Consider the following 12,017-nt stretch of genomic DNA (forward strand, 5'->3'; position numbering starts at 1 on the left):
AGTGATTGCGGGTCCCGCGGACTCAATGTCCGCGATCGTCTCACAGAGAGGAAGAAAGGGGAAATGCTGATGTAAACAAGCATTTCCCCATTCTTCCTAGTGACAGGACACTGATCACCGCTCCCTGTGATCGGGAGCAGTGATCAGTGTCATGACACACGTAGCCTATCCCCCCCCCCCCCAGTTAGAACACACTTAACCCCTGCAGCACCCCCTACTGGTTAATCCCTTCACTGCCAGTCACATTTACACAGTAATCAGTGCATTTTTAATCGTGGAACCCTGTAAAAAAAGGGCAAAAGCACCACCTTAACCTAGGTGAGGTGAATGACAAGAAAATGCCCCCCTTTTTGACACCCTATGAGCGGAAGTGATAACCCCCAAGAGACCACCTCCTGAGCCAGAGTAAGTATTGGAATCTCCCAAATATCTTGAAAAAGAGATAGCGAAGCTCCAGGAGAACCAAAATGACCAAGTTCGGACCCCACGGCGGTAGAAGAACCGCACTGGCGGCAGACGCCTAACCCCTGGGGGGGGGGGGGGGGAGGGTACACACCAGGAGACGCTGAAGACGACCACCCAGGGCCCCCCCCCCCCCCCCCCCCATCAGCAGTGTTGGAAACTGTAGCACCTGGCTCATCACGGCCAGGCCGTTAAAAACTAGCGACTCTAAAAACAGGATGGAAGAACGGTCCATGAGACAGTAGGCCCTTCCTGAGAGGCAATGGCCAAGGAAAACGTCGGCAACCGGGCGCACCTGGTCGGCGTACCTAGACCACCGGGACCCAACCCAATCCAACAGAATGACCAGAATCACCGCAGCCGTGATCCCATCAAAAAGACACAACAGAGGCTGGAGAAGGAAAGGCATAGAGCAAACGTGGGTCAATAAGCCGCCAGAAGCTCCTGTGACCTTGCACGAAACCCCGGTACCATCCTGTTGAGCTAGGACGCAAAACAGATCTACCTCAGGCGTGCCCCAGCGGAGACCAATACGATGAAACATGGCCCAGTGAAGGGCTCACCCTGTGGTCCACCCTAATCAACTGAGGTATCTGTTTTACAGTATTTTACTCCTGGAAACGTATGCCAGAAAGGGCCGGAACGAGACGCTCTGCCCACCAGAGGTTACTGGCAACAGCCTATCTTGGCCCGCCCTGGTGAAGGACATAAGTCACTGCCGTTGCCTTGCCTGACTGGAGCCCCCGAAGTCGATCCTTCCATGATCCAGAACTAGTCTGTTCACATGAAGTTCCAAGATATTACTCAGTAGTCCGGATTTCACCAACGTCCAACAACCCTGAGCAGCGCTCAGTGCTAGGACCTCTCCCACCCGGACAGACTGGCATTGGTGGCCACCCTGTTCAATACAAGGGGAGAAAGGATTTACCCCACAAAAGAAGCGGAGAGCGAAGCCACCTGACTAGGAAAAACTCTGGATTCCTAACTCATTATGCCAGGATCTCCCCTAAGGGAGCTTGTATGGAATTATGCAAACGGAATTAGGGATGCACCGAAATTTCGGCAAAAAGCCGAAAGAGAATTTTTGCAGATACTTGCGCCGAAAATGGGGCGGGGCTCTGCCCCTGCCCCTAGTTCCGCCTATCAGGTGGGTTCCTATATTGATGAAAGGGGGGAGAGCCACCGCCGCCTGTTTGATTCCTGCGCCGGGAACATCACAGCTTTCATTTCAATAGCAGTGTGTTCCCTGTTGCGCGCCGTCACATACAGCCCCTCCCCCTTGTCCAGGCACTTTGATAGACAGATCACCCGCCCAATCCTGGGACGGGTGATCTGTCTATCAAAGTTCCCCGGACAAGGGGGAGGGGCCGTATGTGACGGCGCGCAGCAGGGAACAAGCTGCTATTGAAATAAAGCTGTGATGTTCCCGGCGCAGGAATCAAAACAGGCGGCGGCTCTCCTCTCCCTTCACTGGCTACACTACTGGGGACACTGGTTAAGCTGCAATGGGGACACTGGCTGCCCTACTGGGGACACTGGCTAAGCTGCATCGATCTCCTGTACCATGTCCCCAGTCTCTGGCCATCTCCTGTACCATGTCCCCAGTCTCTGGCCATCTCCTGTATAAAAATCTTTAAAAACAGTCACTTTCGGTTTTCGGGATCAAGGAAGATTTATTTTCGGTATCGGTTTCGGCACCAAAAAAAAAAAAAATTTGGTGCATCCCTAAAACGGAATCGTATCAAAATAAAATTAAAAAAAAAAAAAAAAAAAAAAAAAAAAACCACACAACACAAAATTGGACCGAACCCCACATGCAGATCCGCAGAGGAGCCCCCCTGCCGGACAGTGAATGAAAGGAGGGCAGCATGCAGCTGAACGCCCGCAGGCTAATTTTTCGGACGCCCGCAGTAAGGCCGCGGGCTAAATTCTGAGGAAATGCTGGAGACGTGCACATAGCAGAATGCTTAAAATCGCATTTGTGGTGTCGATAGAAATCAGAATGTCCCCTGACGAAGGAGTGCTCCCGCTGTGCGGACAGACTCCATCCTGAATTACCTTATGGGGGTGCAGTATGTACCATGCAAAAAAACTCTTTGGAGGAACACAGCCGGGAAATTATCTTGTAACCGGACAAAATCAAGGCGCGACATGCTGCCATTCAGAGTCGCCCCCCAAAATACATGTCTCAGCCCCACTGAGGAAACAGAGAGCTCAGCAACAAGGGTAACTGCGACCCAGCGACCTAGCTGACAACTGCAGCACCTGGACCAACAGGTCCTCCAATGCAGCAAATACAGGGGGACTCTGCTCCCCTTCCAGGCATGTCAGCTGGACCTTTTAGATACCAGAGATTCCTCTATTGGCACCATGGTTGCCTTGAGCAGCCTAGAGACAGCGGGGGTTCACTACTGGTGGAACAGTCCACTACTGAAGGAAGGACTACCCAAAGGAGTACCTTACTGCAAGTATTCTTGGAAACACCAAAGACACCTTAGACAACCCCAGTCCTCATGGACAAATTTGTCAGAATAAGAGGGAGAAGGGAACACGTTCGCCGCAGAAAACAGTTTATCCAAAGGGATACCGGCCCTCCGCCGCAGCCACCGCTGCACCCTCTTGAAAAGGTTCCCGCACAGATGCAATAAGTGCAAAAAGTGCGCACCTCAACCGAGGCCCCACACAGGGAGCACAGACCGAAGCCCCCCCCCCCACAGAACCGGAACCCCTCACATGGGGCACAAACCGTGGCCCTTTCATGGACACAAACCCTCACAGGGTCACCAACCGTGGCTCCTCACAGAGACACAAACCCTCACAGGGGCAAAACCCATGGCCCCTCCCAGGGGGCACCAACCGGGACCCCCACAGGGAGCACACGCCGTGGCGCCACCCCTCAGGAAAGGGGGGGGGGCCCACCACAAGGCCTACCAGGCCACGGCCTAAATTTCTGGCGGCCCATGGGGGGACCGCGGTAGGCCACAAAAGCCGTGGGACCCTCATGAGGACCGGGCCGACCCTGAGCCCTGGATGGACCCGCAGCCACCGCCAGTGAGGGTCGATAGACTAAACTAGCCCCCGGACACCTCCCAAAAAAATCCCTAGGCCAGAAGCCTGGACCTCACGCGGGGGGGTGGGGGCATGGTTCCCAAAACCGACCCCCCCAGGGAGTGCCCAGCTGCTCCACCGTGCCTGGACCGGTGGAGCCCATACTTACCCCTCCTGCAGGGATTGCTGGACGCACTCCACAGATAGATCCATCTCCCGCCTAGACGAAGTGGATGTCAGCCATGCGGAAACTGACTCAGACAGCAGTAGCCCCATCATGTGTGTCTCTGCGAGACTGTACCTTGCCGGCCTCCCCGGTCCAAAATGGGGCCTGTCGTGGCCGACCCAGCGCGGAGCTAAGGTCTGCACGTGCTCGATGGCCAGGCTGGGGAGACTACCAGGATCTATATTATCCAGCCTGTCACCCAGCCCAGCAGTTGATTGCAGATCATCACAGGGGAAAAAAAAAAAAAAAAAAGAGAAAATAAAAAATAAAAGACAAAAATCCAAAAGAACCACAGGTCCCAACAGGGAGCCAGGTCCTGACTAGGCAGAAAAAAAAAACTGAATACCTAGAGCAGGGAGGGGGTTATATACTGACTAAGGACGGCCCATAGGCATAGCCAGGTGCTCGTTTGCTTTTTTGTTCTGCCTAGTCCTACTCCTAATAGAGGCGATATAACTAGACTAGACTATTTTCATAATCGATTAATCGGCCAGTAACATAATGGGGGTAAAAAAAAAAAAAAAAAAAAAAAACTAAAATGAGCCCTTTATAGTACAAAAAGAGCAGATAATCGCTACTGTAAATATTACTTTCACAGTTCTACAGTAAAAAAATTGAACCCCTTACAGTAGTGATTATCTGCTTTTTTTGTACTACAAAGGGCTAATTTAATTTTTTTTAACCCCATTATGTTACTAAACGTCTTAGACCTGGTTCACATCTACAGTATGTGTGTTTTTTGGTGCTTTTTGCAGAAACGCACAACTGTTCAGTTACATGGTTTCCTATGGAACACGTTCACATCTATGCTTTTTTTCAGCCACTGCGTGTTTGGAAAGGGTCAGGGACTTTTTTTTTTTTTAAACGCAAAACTGTGCTTTTTTGGTTCAATATACTTCAATGGAAAAGCTGCAGAAAATCATGTAATGCGTTTTTGCAGCAATTTGTGTTTTTCAATCTGCCCAACAAATTGGCCAAAAAAAAAAAAAAGCAAAAAACGCAAATTGCAGCAAAATCACGTGTGTAAAAAAATAATCAAATAGCAGTGCAGAAACAGATCACAAGCAAACTGCATAGGTGTGTACCGAGCCTTATGCTGGCCACACGGATCAATTTTCAGACGAAAACTCTTTATACATTCGCTGAATGAAAGAATGTTTGAAATTTTCACTTGCTTTTAACATTTCTGTTTAAAATGAATGTAATCTCTGAACGAAAACCACATACTGTACACTATCTGAAAATTCCTTTGACCAAGAAGTCTTCTATTATTTTCAAATTTTCCAGTCACTGTGGTTGAAAATGAATGTCAATTTGACCTCACTAACAATTAGAAAATTGAAAACGAACGTTCTTAAAATTACATTTTTTTTTGAAGGAAGACATTGTTTGTTTTTAATACAAAAATTTGATCTCTGAGTCTGATATTTACCAGAGTCACCCTTTAATAGTATATCTCTTCTGACTGTTATTCTCAGAGTGGATTAGAGATTTTGCTCCCTAACCATATAGTTGGTTATTTATATTTACCACTGCATAGAGATATTTAAGAATTAATTGCCTTTTTTTTTTTTTAAATTTTACATATTAACTAAATTATACACCACTCTCTCTTTTGATGTTATTAACCGATTAATCGAAACAATAATCGGCCAACTAATCGATTATGAAAATAATCGTTAGTTGCAGCCCTAGATATAACCCTATCGTTATAAAGGCTGTGTCTGTCAATGAACGAATGAGAAAAAAAAAATGTGTTTTTTTTTATATATTTTTTGAGGATATTTATTATAGCAAAATATTGTGTTTTTTTCAAAACTGTCGCTCTTTCAAATACCACCAAAAGAAAGCTGTTTGTGGGGAAAAAAAAAAAAAAAAATAGATGTCAATTTTGTTTGGGAGCCACGTCGCACGACCGCGCAATTGTCAGTTAAAGCGACGCAGTGCTGAATCGCAAAAAACATTCTGGTCTTTGGCCAGCCAAATGGTCCAGGGCTGAAGTGGTTAATGCCATCCTTGTTGTGCCATTAAAGTGAATGGGACTGTTGTGAGTCAACAGTGGGTCAGAGGAGGAGCCGCTGCGGGACAGAGATGACAGTTGCTCTTTAAAAATTATGATTTAAATCGAGTTGATTTAAATCAAGGCTTTTTACTAGCGATTTAAATCATGATTTAAAGCGACTTGATTTAAATCAAATCCACCCTGTCTACTTAGCTGTATGCGTGCTGCACTGTATTTCCTGATAGGTAAACATATAATGCATTCTGTATGCAGGCCAACTAATCACCTTGCCAATTAATCGATTATGAAAATAGTTCACAACTATTTTCATAATCAATCAGTTGTCAATTAATTGATTCGTTGTTTCTGCCCTATGTGAAAGCAAAGCGCCGAATGGCTGGCTTGCTGTTTGACAGTTCTTATATGGTCCTTGTGATGTCACTGACCCAGAATGCGCCATTTCAGGGGGGCTGCGCTCGCTCACCCCTTTCCTGACCTGCTTGTGCAAGTTAGGGTCTGGTATGGATTTTTTTTTTTAAATTTTGGCTTGGGGCTTCTCTTAAAATCCATACAGGCAATTTTTTTTTTATTTATTTATTTCAGCTGTCAGCAGGGAAACCCATTGACAGCTGAGGACTCCTCAGTTTTTAGGAACGCCACGGCTGGCTTCTCAGCCCCACCTCTTAACTAGTTTTTACTGCGGAATAAAAAGAAGAGACGGGGCGCACCAGCCGTGTGCATTAACTTTTAAAACATTTATTGAATAAAAATAGTAAAAGGAAACAACTCACAATCAGCTGATTGTGATGCCTGTGCGGTCCATGATCCTTGGAAGGTTTCGCTCATCCTAAGTCGCAGGCTGTCTTTCGGTGCAATTTTATGTTGTGCCTCCTCCACCAATTGCTTGTGAGTTGTTTCCTTTTACTATTTTTATTCAATAAATGTTTTAAAAAAGTTAATGCACAAGGCTGGTGCGCCCCTGTCTTCTTTTTATTTCGGTTTCTACTAGGATCCCCATCCTTGAGGGCAGCAAGGCCTGTGTCTACGTATTATCTATGGTGATCCACCTGTGCGCAGGAGTTGTTTTTTCTCTTTTGTTAGTTTTTACTGCGCTATGATTGGGCAAAGCTTTGCCCAATCAGGGCGCAGAACGCACTGTGCAACTCGCAGTGCATTGCAGGTCGTTAGGGGGCGAGGCGGCAAACACTCAGCAAATTTGGGTGTCCCCCGAACGGGGCAAACTGCCAATGTTCAGCCCAAACTCATGCTCGGGCCGAACCGCTCACCCAACACTATTCACCACTGCATGTAATCAAAAATAAAAATGGTCTTTTTTTAAACTTTACATGTTACCTAAAATTATACACTGCCCTTTTTTAAAGTTTTTATCCAATTAATGAGCCAACTAATCAATTATGAAAATAATTGTTAGTTGCAGCCCTACAGGCTATGTAAAGCATTTTGATGTCACTGTTACAAGGTAATATCTGGATTTGCAAATACCTTTGGTGCACACAGAGTAGATTGATAGCCTTTGTGGCCATTGAGAAATATACGATTTATAACACAAGCAAAAAATTTTCATTTGATGTGGATCACACAATCGCTGCGTTCTGCTACCTGGAAATACATTGCAGGCTGATAGAAACCTGCACCACTGTCACTTGGCAATCAGTTGTTACCGAAAATGCTAGAAAACAGAACAGTGAAAAAACAGCGTTATTACCTGTTAACTACTTTTTCCAGGAATCTTCCAGGACGGCTTACAGAGAGATAGGCTCCTCCCACCTAGCACAGGGAACACATGATCCACATCATAAAAGCAGCACACATGTATTCGCCCCTCAGCATTAACAAATAACCATAGCCTTCAGAATAAGCAATCATTAAACCTTCATTAGCGTAGCTTCATCTTTACTCTATGTTTTACATAGCTAAATCACCAACCAAGAAGGGAGGGAACTGACGCCGTCCTGGAAGATTCCTGGAAAAATTAGTTAACAGGTAATAACACCGTTTTTCCAAGTCATCTTCCAGGACGGCTTACAGAGAGGACAAAATAGGACTAGCTGATCAGGGTGGGACCACAGCCTGCAGCACTTTCCTGCCGAAAGACTAGTCTTGGCTGGCAAGCAGATCCAGTCTGTAATGCTTTATGAACATCTGGAACCTGGACCAGGTTGCTGCCTTGCAAATCTGCAGGGGAGACACTCCTGCCCTTTCAGCCCAAGAAGTAGAAACCGCTCTTGTGGAATGAGCATTTATTCCTAACGGAGGTGTCCGGGATGCTGCTTTGTATGCCTCTGCAATGGCTGACTTCCTCCACCTTGCGATGGTATTTTTAGAGGCCCTTTTACCCCTGTTTGAACCTGCAAACAACACAAACAGGCTGGTAGAACGTCGACATTCCTTGGTGCGCTCTATGTAAGCGATCAAGCATCTAGGATCTCCACAAAATGGTATCATGATCTCTTCCAACCTATGGAAGTTAGACGGTACTTTGGGGAGAAATGCTGGGTCCAGCAAAAGGATAATCTTGTCTTGCAAGATGATGCAGAAGGGCTCAATCAGTGAAAGCGCCTGTTTCTCCCCAACCCTCCTAGCGGAGACAAAGACTACCAAAACCACCGTTTTCAAGGTTAAGAGCTTTATGGGCAGTTCGTCTATTGGCTTAAATGGTGTTTTACAAAGGCTTGGCAACACAGTGGGTAAGTCCCAAGGAGGGAACCTCTTTGACTTGGGGACCCGCTTACGGCTGATGGATGCAAGAAATCTCTTGACCAGTGGCTCTTCTGACAGTCTTTGATTTAAAAAGCTAGATAGAGCTGATACCTGCACCTTAAGGGTACTGACTGCCAGATTTAGATCTGCTCCGGCTTGGAGAAAATCTAGGACCGCCGGGATCATGGCTCCTGACACTCTGTTATTGAGCAGGCACCAGGCCGCTAATTTTTTCCAGATTTTATTGTAAATTGCGTTAGTGGACAGCTTCCAGCTGCCAAGAATGGCATTGATTACTTTTGCAGATAACCCTATCTTCTCTAACAGCTCCCTCTCAGAAGCCAGGCCGTCAGAGAAAGAGAGCTCACTTCTGGACGATTCACCTCTCCCTGATATATAAGGTCTGTCCTGTAAGGCAGTCTCCAAGGCTCCGTGATGCTGAGTCTTAGTAGTCCTGAGAACCAAGACCTCCTTGGCCAGAATGGTGCGATCAGGATAAGCTTTGTGCTCGACACTCCTATCTTCTGGATAATCTTTGGAATGAGAGCAAAATGGTGCAAACACCTACACCAGATTTGCCTCCCAGTACTGGGATAGGGCATCTAGGCCCAGACTGAGATGATCTCTCTGTAGGGAGAAAACTGGAGTTAGACTTACCGGTAACTCCTTTTCCAGTGGTCTTCCAGGACAGCCCTTGAGAGATGGAGTCCCTCCCATCGACCCAGGAAACACATTGCCAAAACAGTTCAAAAGGCGGTCCCTCAGGTCCCTGGTCAGTCATTCACCAAGAACCGAAGGATGGAACTGCAAAAAACATAACCATAACAGGTAATAATGTTAGTACATTCACATAATCAAAAAAGGGTGGGATCGTGCTGTCCTGGAAGACCACTGGAAAAGGAGTTACCGGTAAGTCTAACTCCAGTTTTCCCCAGTTGTCTTCCAGGACAGCCCTTGAGAGGATCCCCAAGTACTCACCAGATTAGGGGGGACCACGGCTTGGAGAACTTTTCTCCCAAAAGCCTGATCCTGACTGGACATTAAGTCTAGTCGATAATGCCTTGTAAAGGTGGAAAAGCTTGACCACGTGGCTGCTTTACATATTTGCTCCGGGGTGGCACCAGCTCTTTCTGCCCAGGATGCTGATAATGCCCTTGTGGAGTGGGCTTTAATACCCCCAGGAGGATCTTTGTTTTCTGTCTTATAGCCCTCTGCTATAGCTAGCCTAATCCATCTAGCTATGGTGACTTTAGAAGCTTTTTTGCCCCTTACGTTGTCCAGAAAAAAGAACAAAAAGTGAATCTGAGATTCTAAATGGATTGGTTACCCTAAGATACACCTCCTCACATCTAGTAAATGAAAACGCCTTTCTTTCTCGTTTGAAGCCTTTTGACAGAAAGAAGGGAGGACAATATCTTGTGACCTATGGAAATTAGATGCCATCTTTGGTAAGAACCCAGGGTCTGTCTTTAGGATGACTCTGTCTTCCAGAATTTGGAGGAATGGCTCTCTGACAGAGAGAGCTTGGATCTCACTAACTCTGCGTGCTGAAGTGATTGCCACAAGTAGTACTGTCTTGAAAGTGACCAGTCTTAGAGAGGCCTCTGGAGATAGGTTCAAAAGGTGACCCCAAAAATGCCCTTAGAACAACTGATAGATCCCAGGATGGGGCGATGTTAAGTCTAACCGGTTTGCGTCTGGAGATTGCTTTACAGAACCTAGCAATAAAGGGGTCTTCCTGCAATCTTTTCTCTAAGTACACACTTAAGGCCGCTATCTGGACCTTAATAGTACTAGGAGTTAGCCCTTTGTCTATCCCCTCCTGGAGAAACTGCAGGATATTTGCTGTATCCGTATTTACCTCCCCTCGGCTGTTCAACCAGCTGTTAAATTTTCTCCAGACTTTCCTGTAAATGGCCTGAGTGACAGGTTTTCTACTTTGTAGCAGGGTCTGAATCACTCTGTCAGACAGGCCCTTGCTCCTCAAAATTTCCTCCTCAGTAACCACGCTGAGAGGTTCAGCATGGATACTTGTGGATGAAAGAGAGGTCCCTGCGACAGCAGGTCTGGTCTGCAGGGAAGCCTCAGAGGAGGCTGGTCTGTCAACCGTAGCAACGTTGTGAACCATGGTCTCTTGGGCCAAAACGGTGCCACTAAGATTAGACACGTTTCTTCTACTAGAAACTTCGCCAAAACCCTCGGGATAAGGTGAAGCGGAGGAAACGCATACGCTAAACTGAAGGTCCATGGGGTCTGTAAGGCGTCTACTGCCCAGGGCTGATCTCCTGGGTGTAGCGAGCAAAAATTTTGAACTTTTGCATTCTCCTTGCTTGCAAACAGGTCCATTACTGGATTTCCCCAGTAAGCGGCTATATATTTGAACACCTCTGGGTGTAGCGACCATTCTTGATTCGACACTCGCTGTCGACTCAAGAAATCTGCCGTGTTGTTGAGCTCCCCTTTCAGGTGAACTGCAGAGATGGAAGTCAGATTGGATTCTGCCCATAGAAACATGCGATTGGCCACCAGCATTAGCCGACGACTTCTGGTGCCCCCTTGCTTGTTTATATACGCTACAGCCGTCATATTGTCTGAACGGACCTGTAGATGATGACCTTGTATTGCATTCTGAAAGAATAACAGAGCCCTGAGGACCGCTGTTAGCTCTTTCCAATTGGACGAGAGGAGCTTCTCCTCTGCCGTCCACCTGCCTTGTGCCCAATCTGAGTTGAGGTGGGCTCCCCACCCCCAGCTGCTCGCATCCGTAGTTAGTATGGATGTGATGGGAGAGATCCAGAGAACCCCTTTGTTCAAATTCTCTGAGTCTTTCCACCACCAGAGGGAGCGTTTTACTCTGGTGGGGATTGAAACCTCTTCTTCCAGATCCCTGTCTTTTAATTTTTCCAACAGAAAACTCTGAAGGTCTCTTTGGTGGAACCTGGCCCATTGTACAGCTGGAATGGCTGCTGTCATCAGTCCTAAGACCGACATCACCTCCCTCACTGTACACTTGGCGCTGCTTTGAAGAAAAGACATTCTGTGGCGTAAATTCAATATCTTCTCCTCTGGCAGGACTATGCTCTGCTCTACTGACAGGATCTTGTACCCCAAATACAAAATTTCCTGTGTTGGGGTAGTCTTGGACTTTTCCAGACTGACTATCCACCCCAACTGCCTCAGGTTGAGTTGTGTCAACTCTAGGTCCCGACGAAGTTGTTTCTCCGAATGGGCCGTGAGGAGTAAGTCGTCTAGATAAGACTACAGTCAGTCACGATTATTCCTTAACGGAACTTATGCCTCCCCGAGAACCTTGGTAAAGATTCTCGGGGAGGACGACAGTCCGAAAGGGAGTGCTCTGCACTGGAAATGATAAACCTTGGTGTCCATCTGAATCGCCATCCGAAGAAATTTCTGGCATTCCTTCCTTATTGGGATATGCAGATAGGCGTCCCTTAAATCCAGGGTAGCCATGAACACCTCTTTTTGGAGTAGATTTCTTATCGAGTAGATAGACTCCATCCGGAATTTTTTGTATCGGATGGAGCGGTTCAGAGGTCA

The 12,017-nt window shown here is 46.9% G+C and overlaps 1 protein-coding gene across 2 annotated transcripts in view; it reads right to left on the reverse strand.

Annotated features, from left to right (window-relative positions):
• VPS18 (VPS18 core subunit of CORVET and HOPS complexes) overlaps positions 1–12,017 on the reverse strand; it is a 215,181-nt gene that overhangs the window by 189,060 nt on the left and 14,104 nt on the right. The window lies entirely within an intron of this gene.

This window comes from Aquarana catesbeiana, linkage group LG13 (assembly GCF_042186555.1).
Source record: "Aquarana catesbeiana isolate 2022-GZ linkage group LG13, ASM4218655v1, whole genome shotgun sequence".
Classification (NCBI taxonomy): domain Eukaryota; kingdom Metazoa; phylum Chordata; class Amphibia; order Anura; family Ranidae; genus Aquarana; species Aquarana catesbeiana.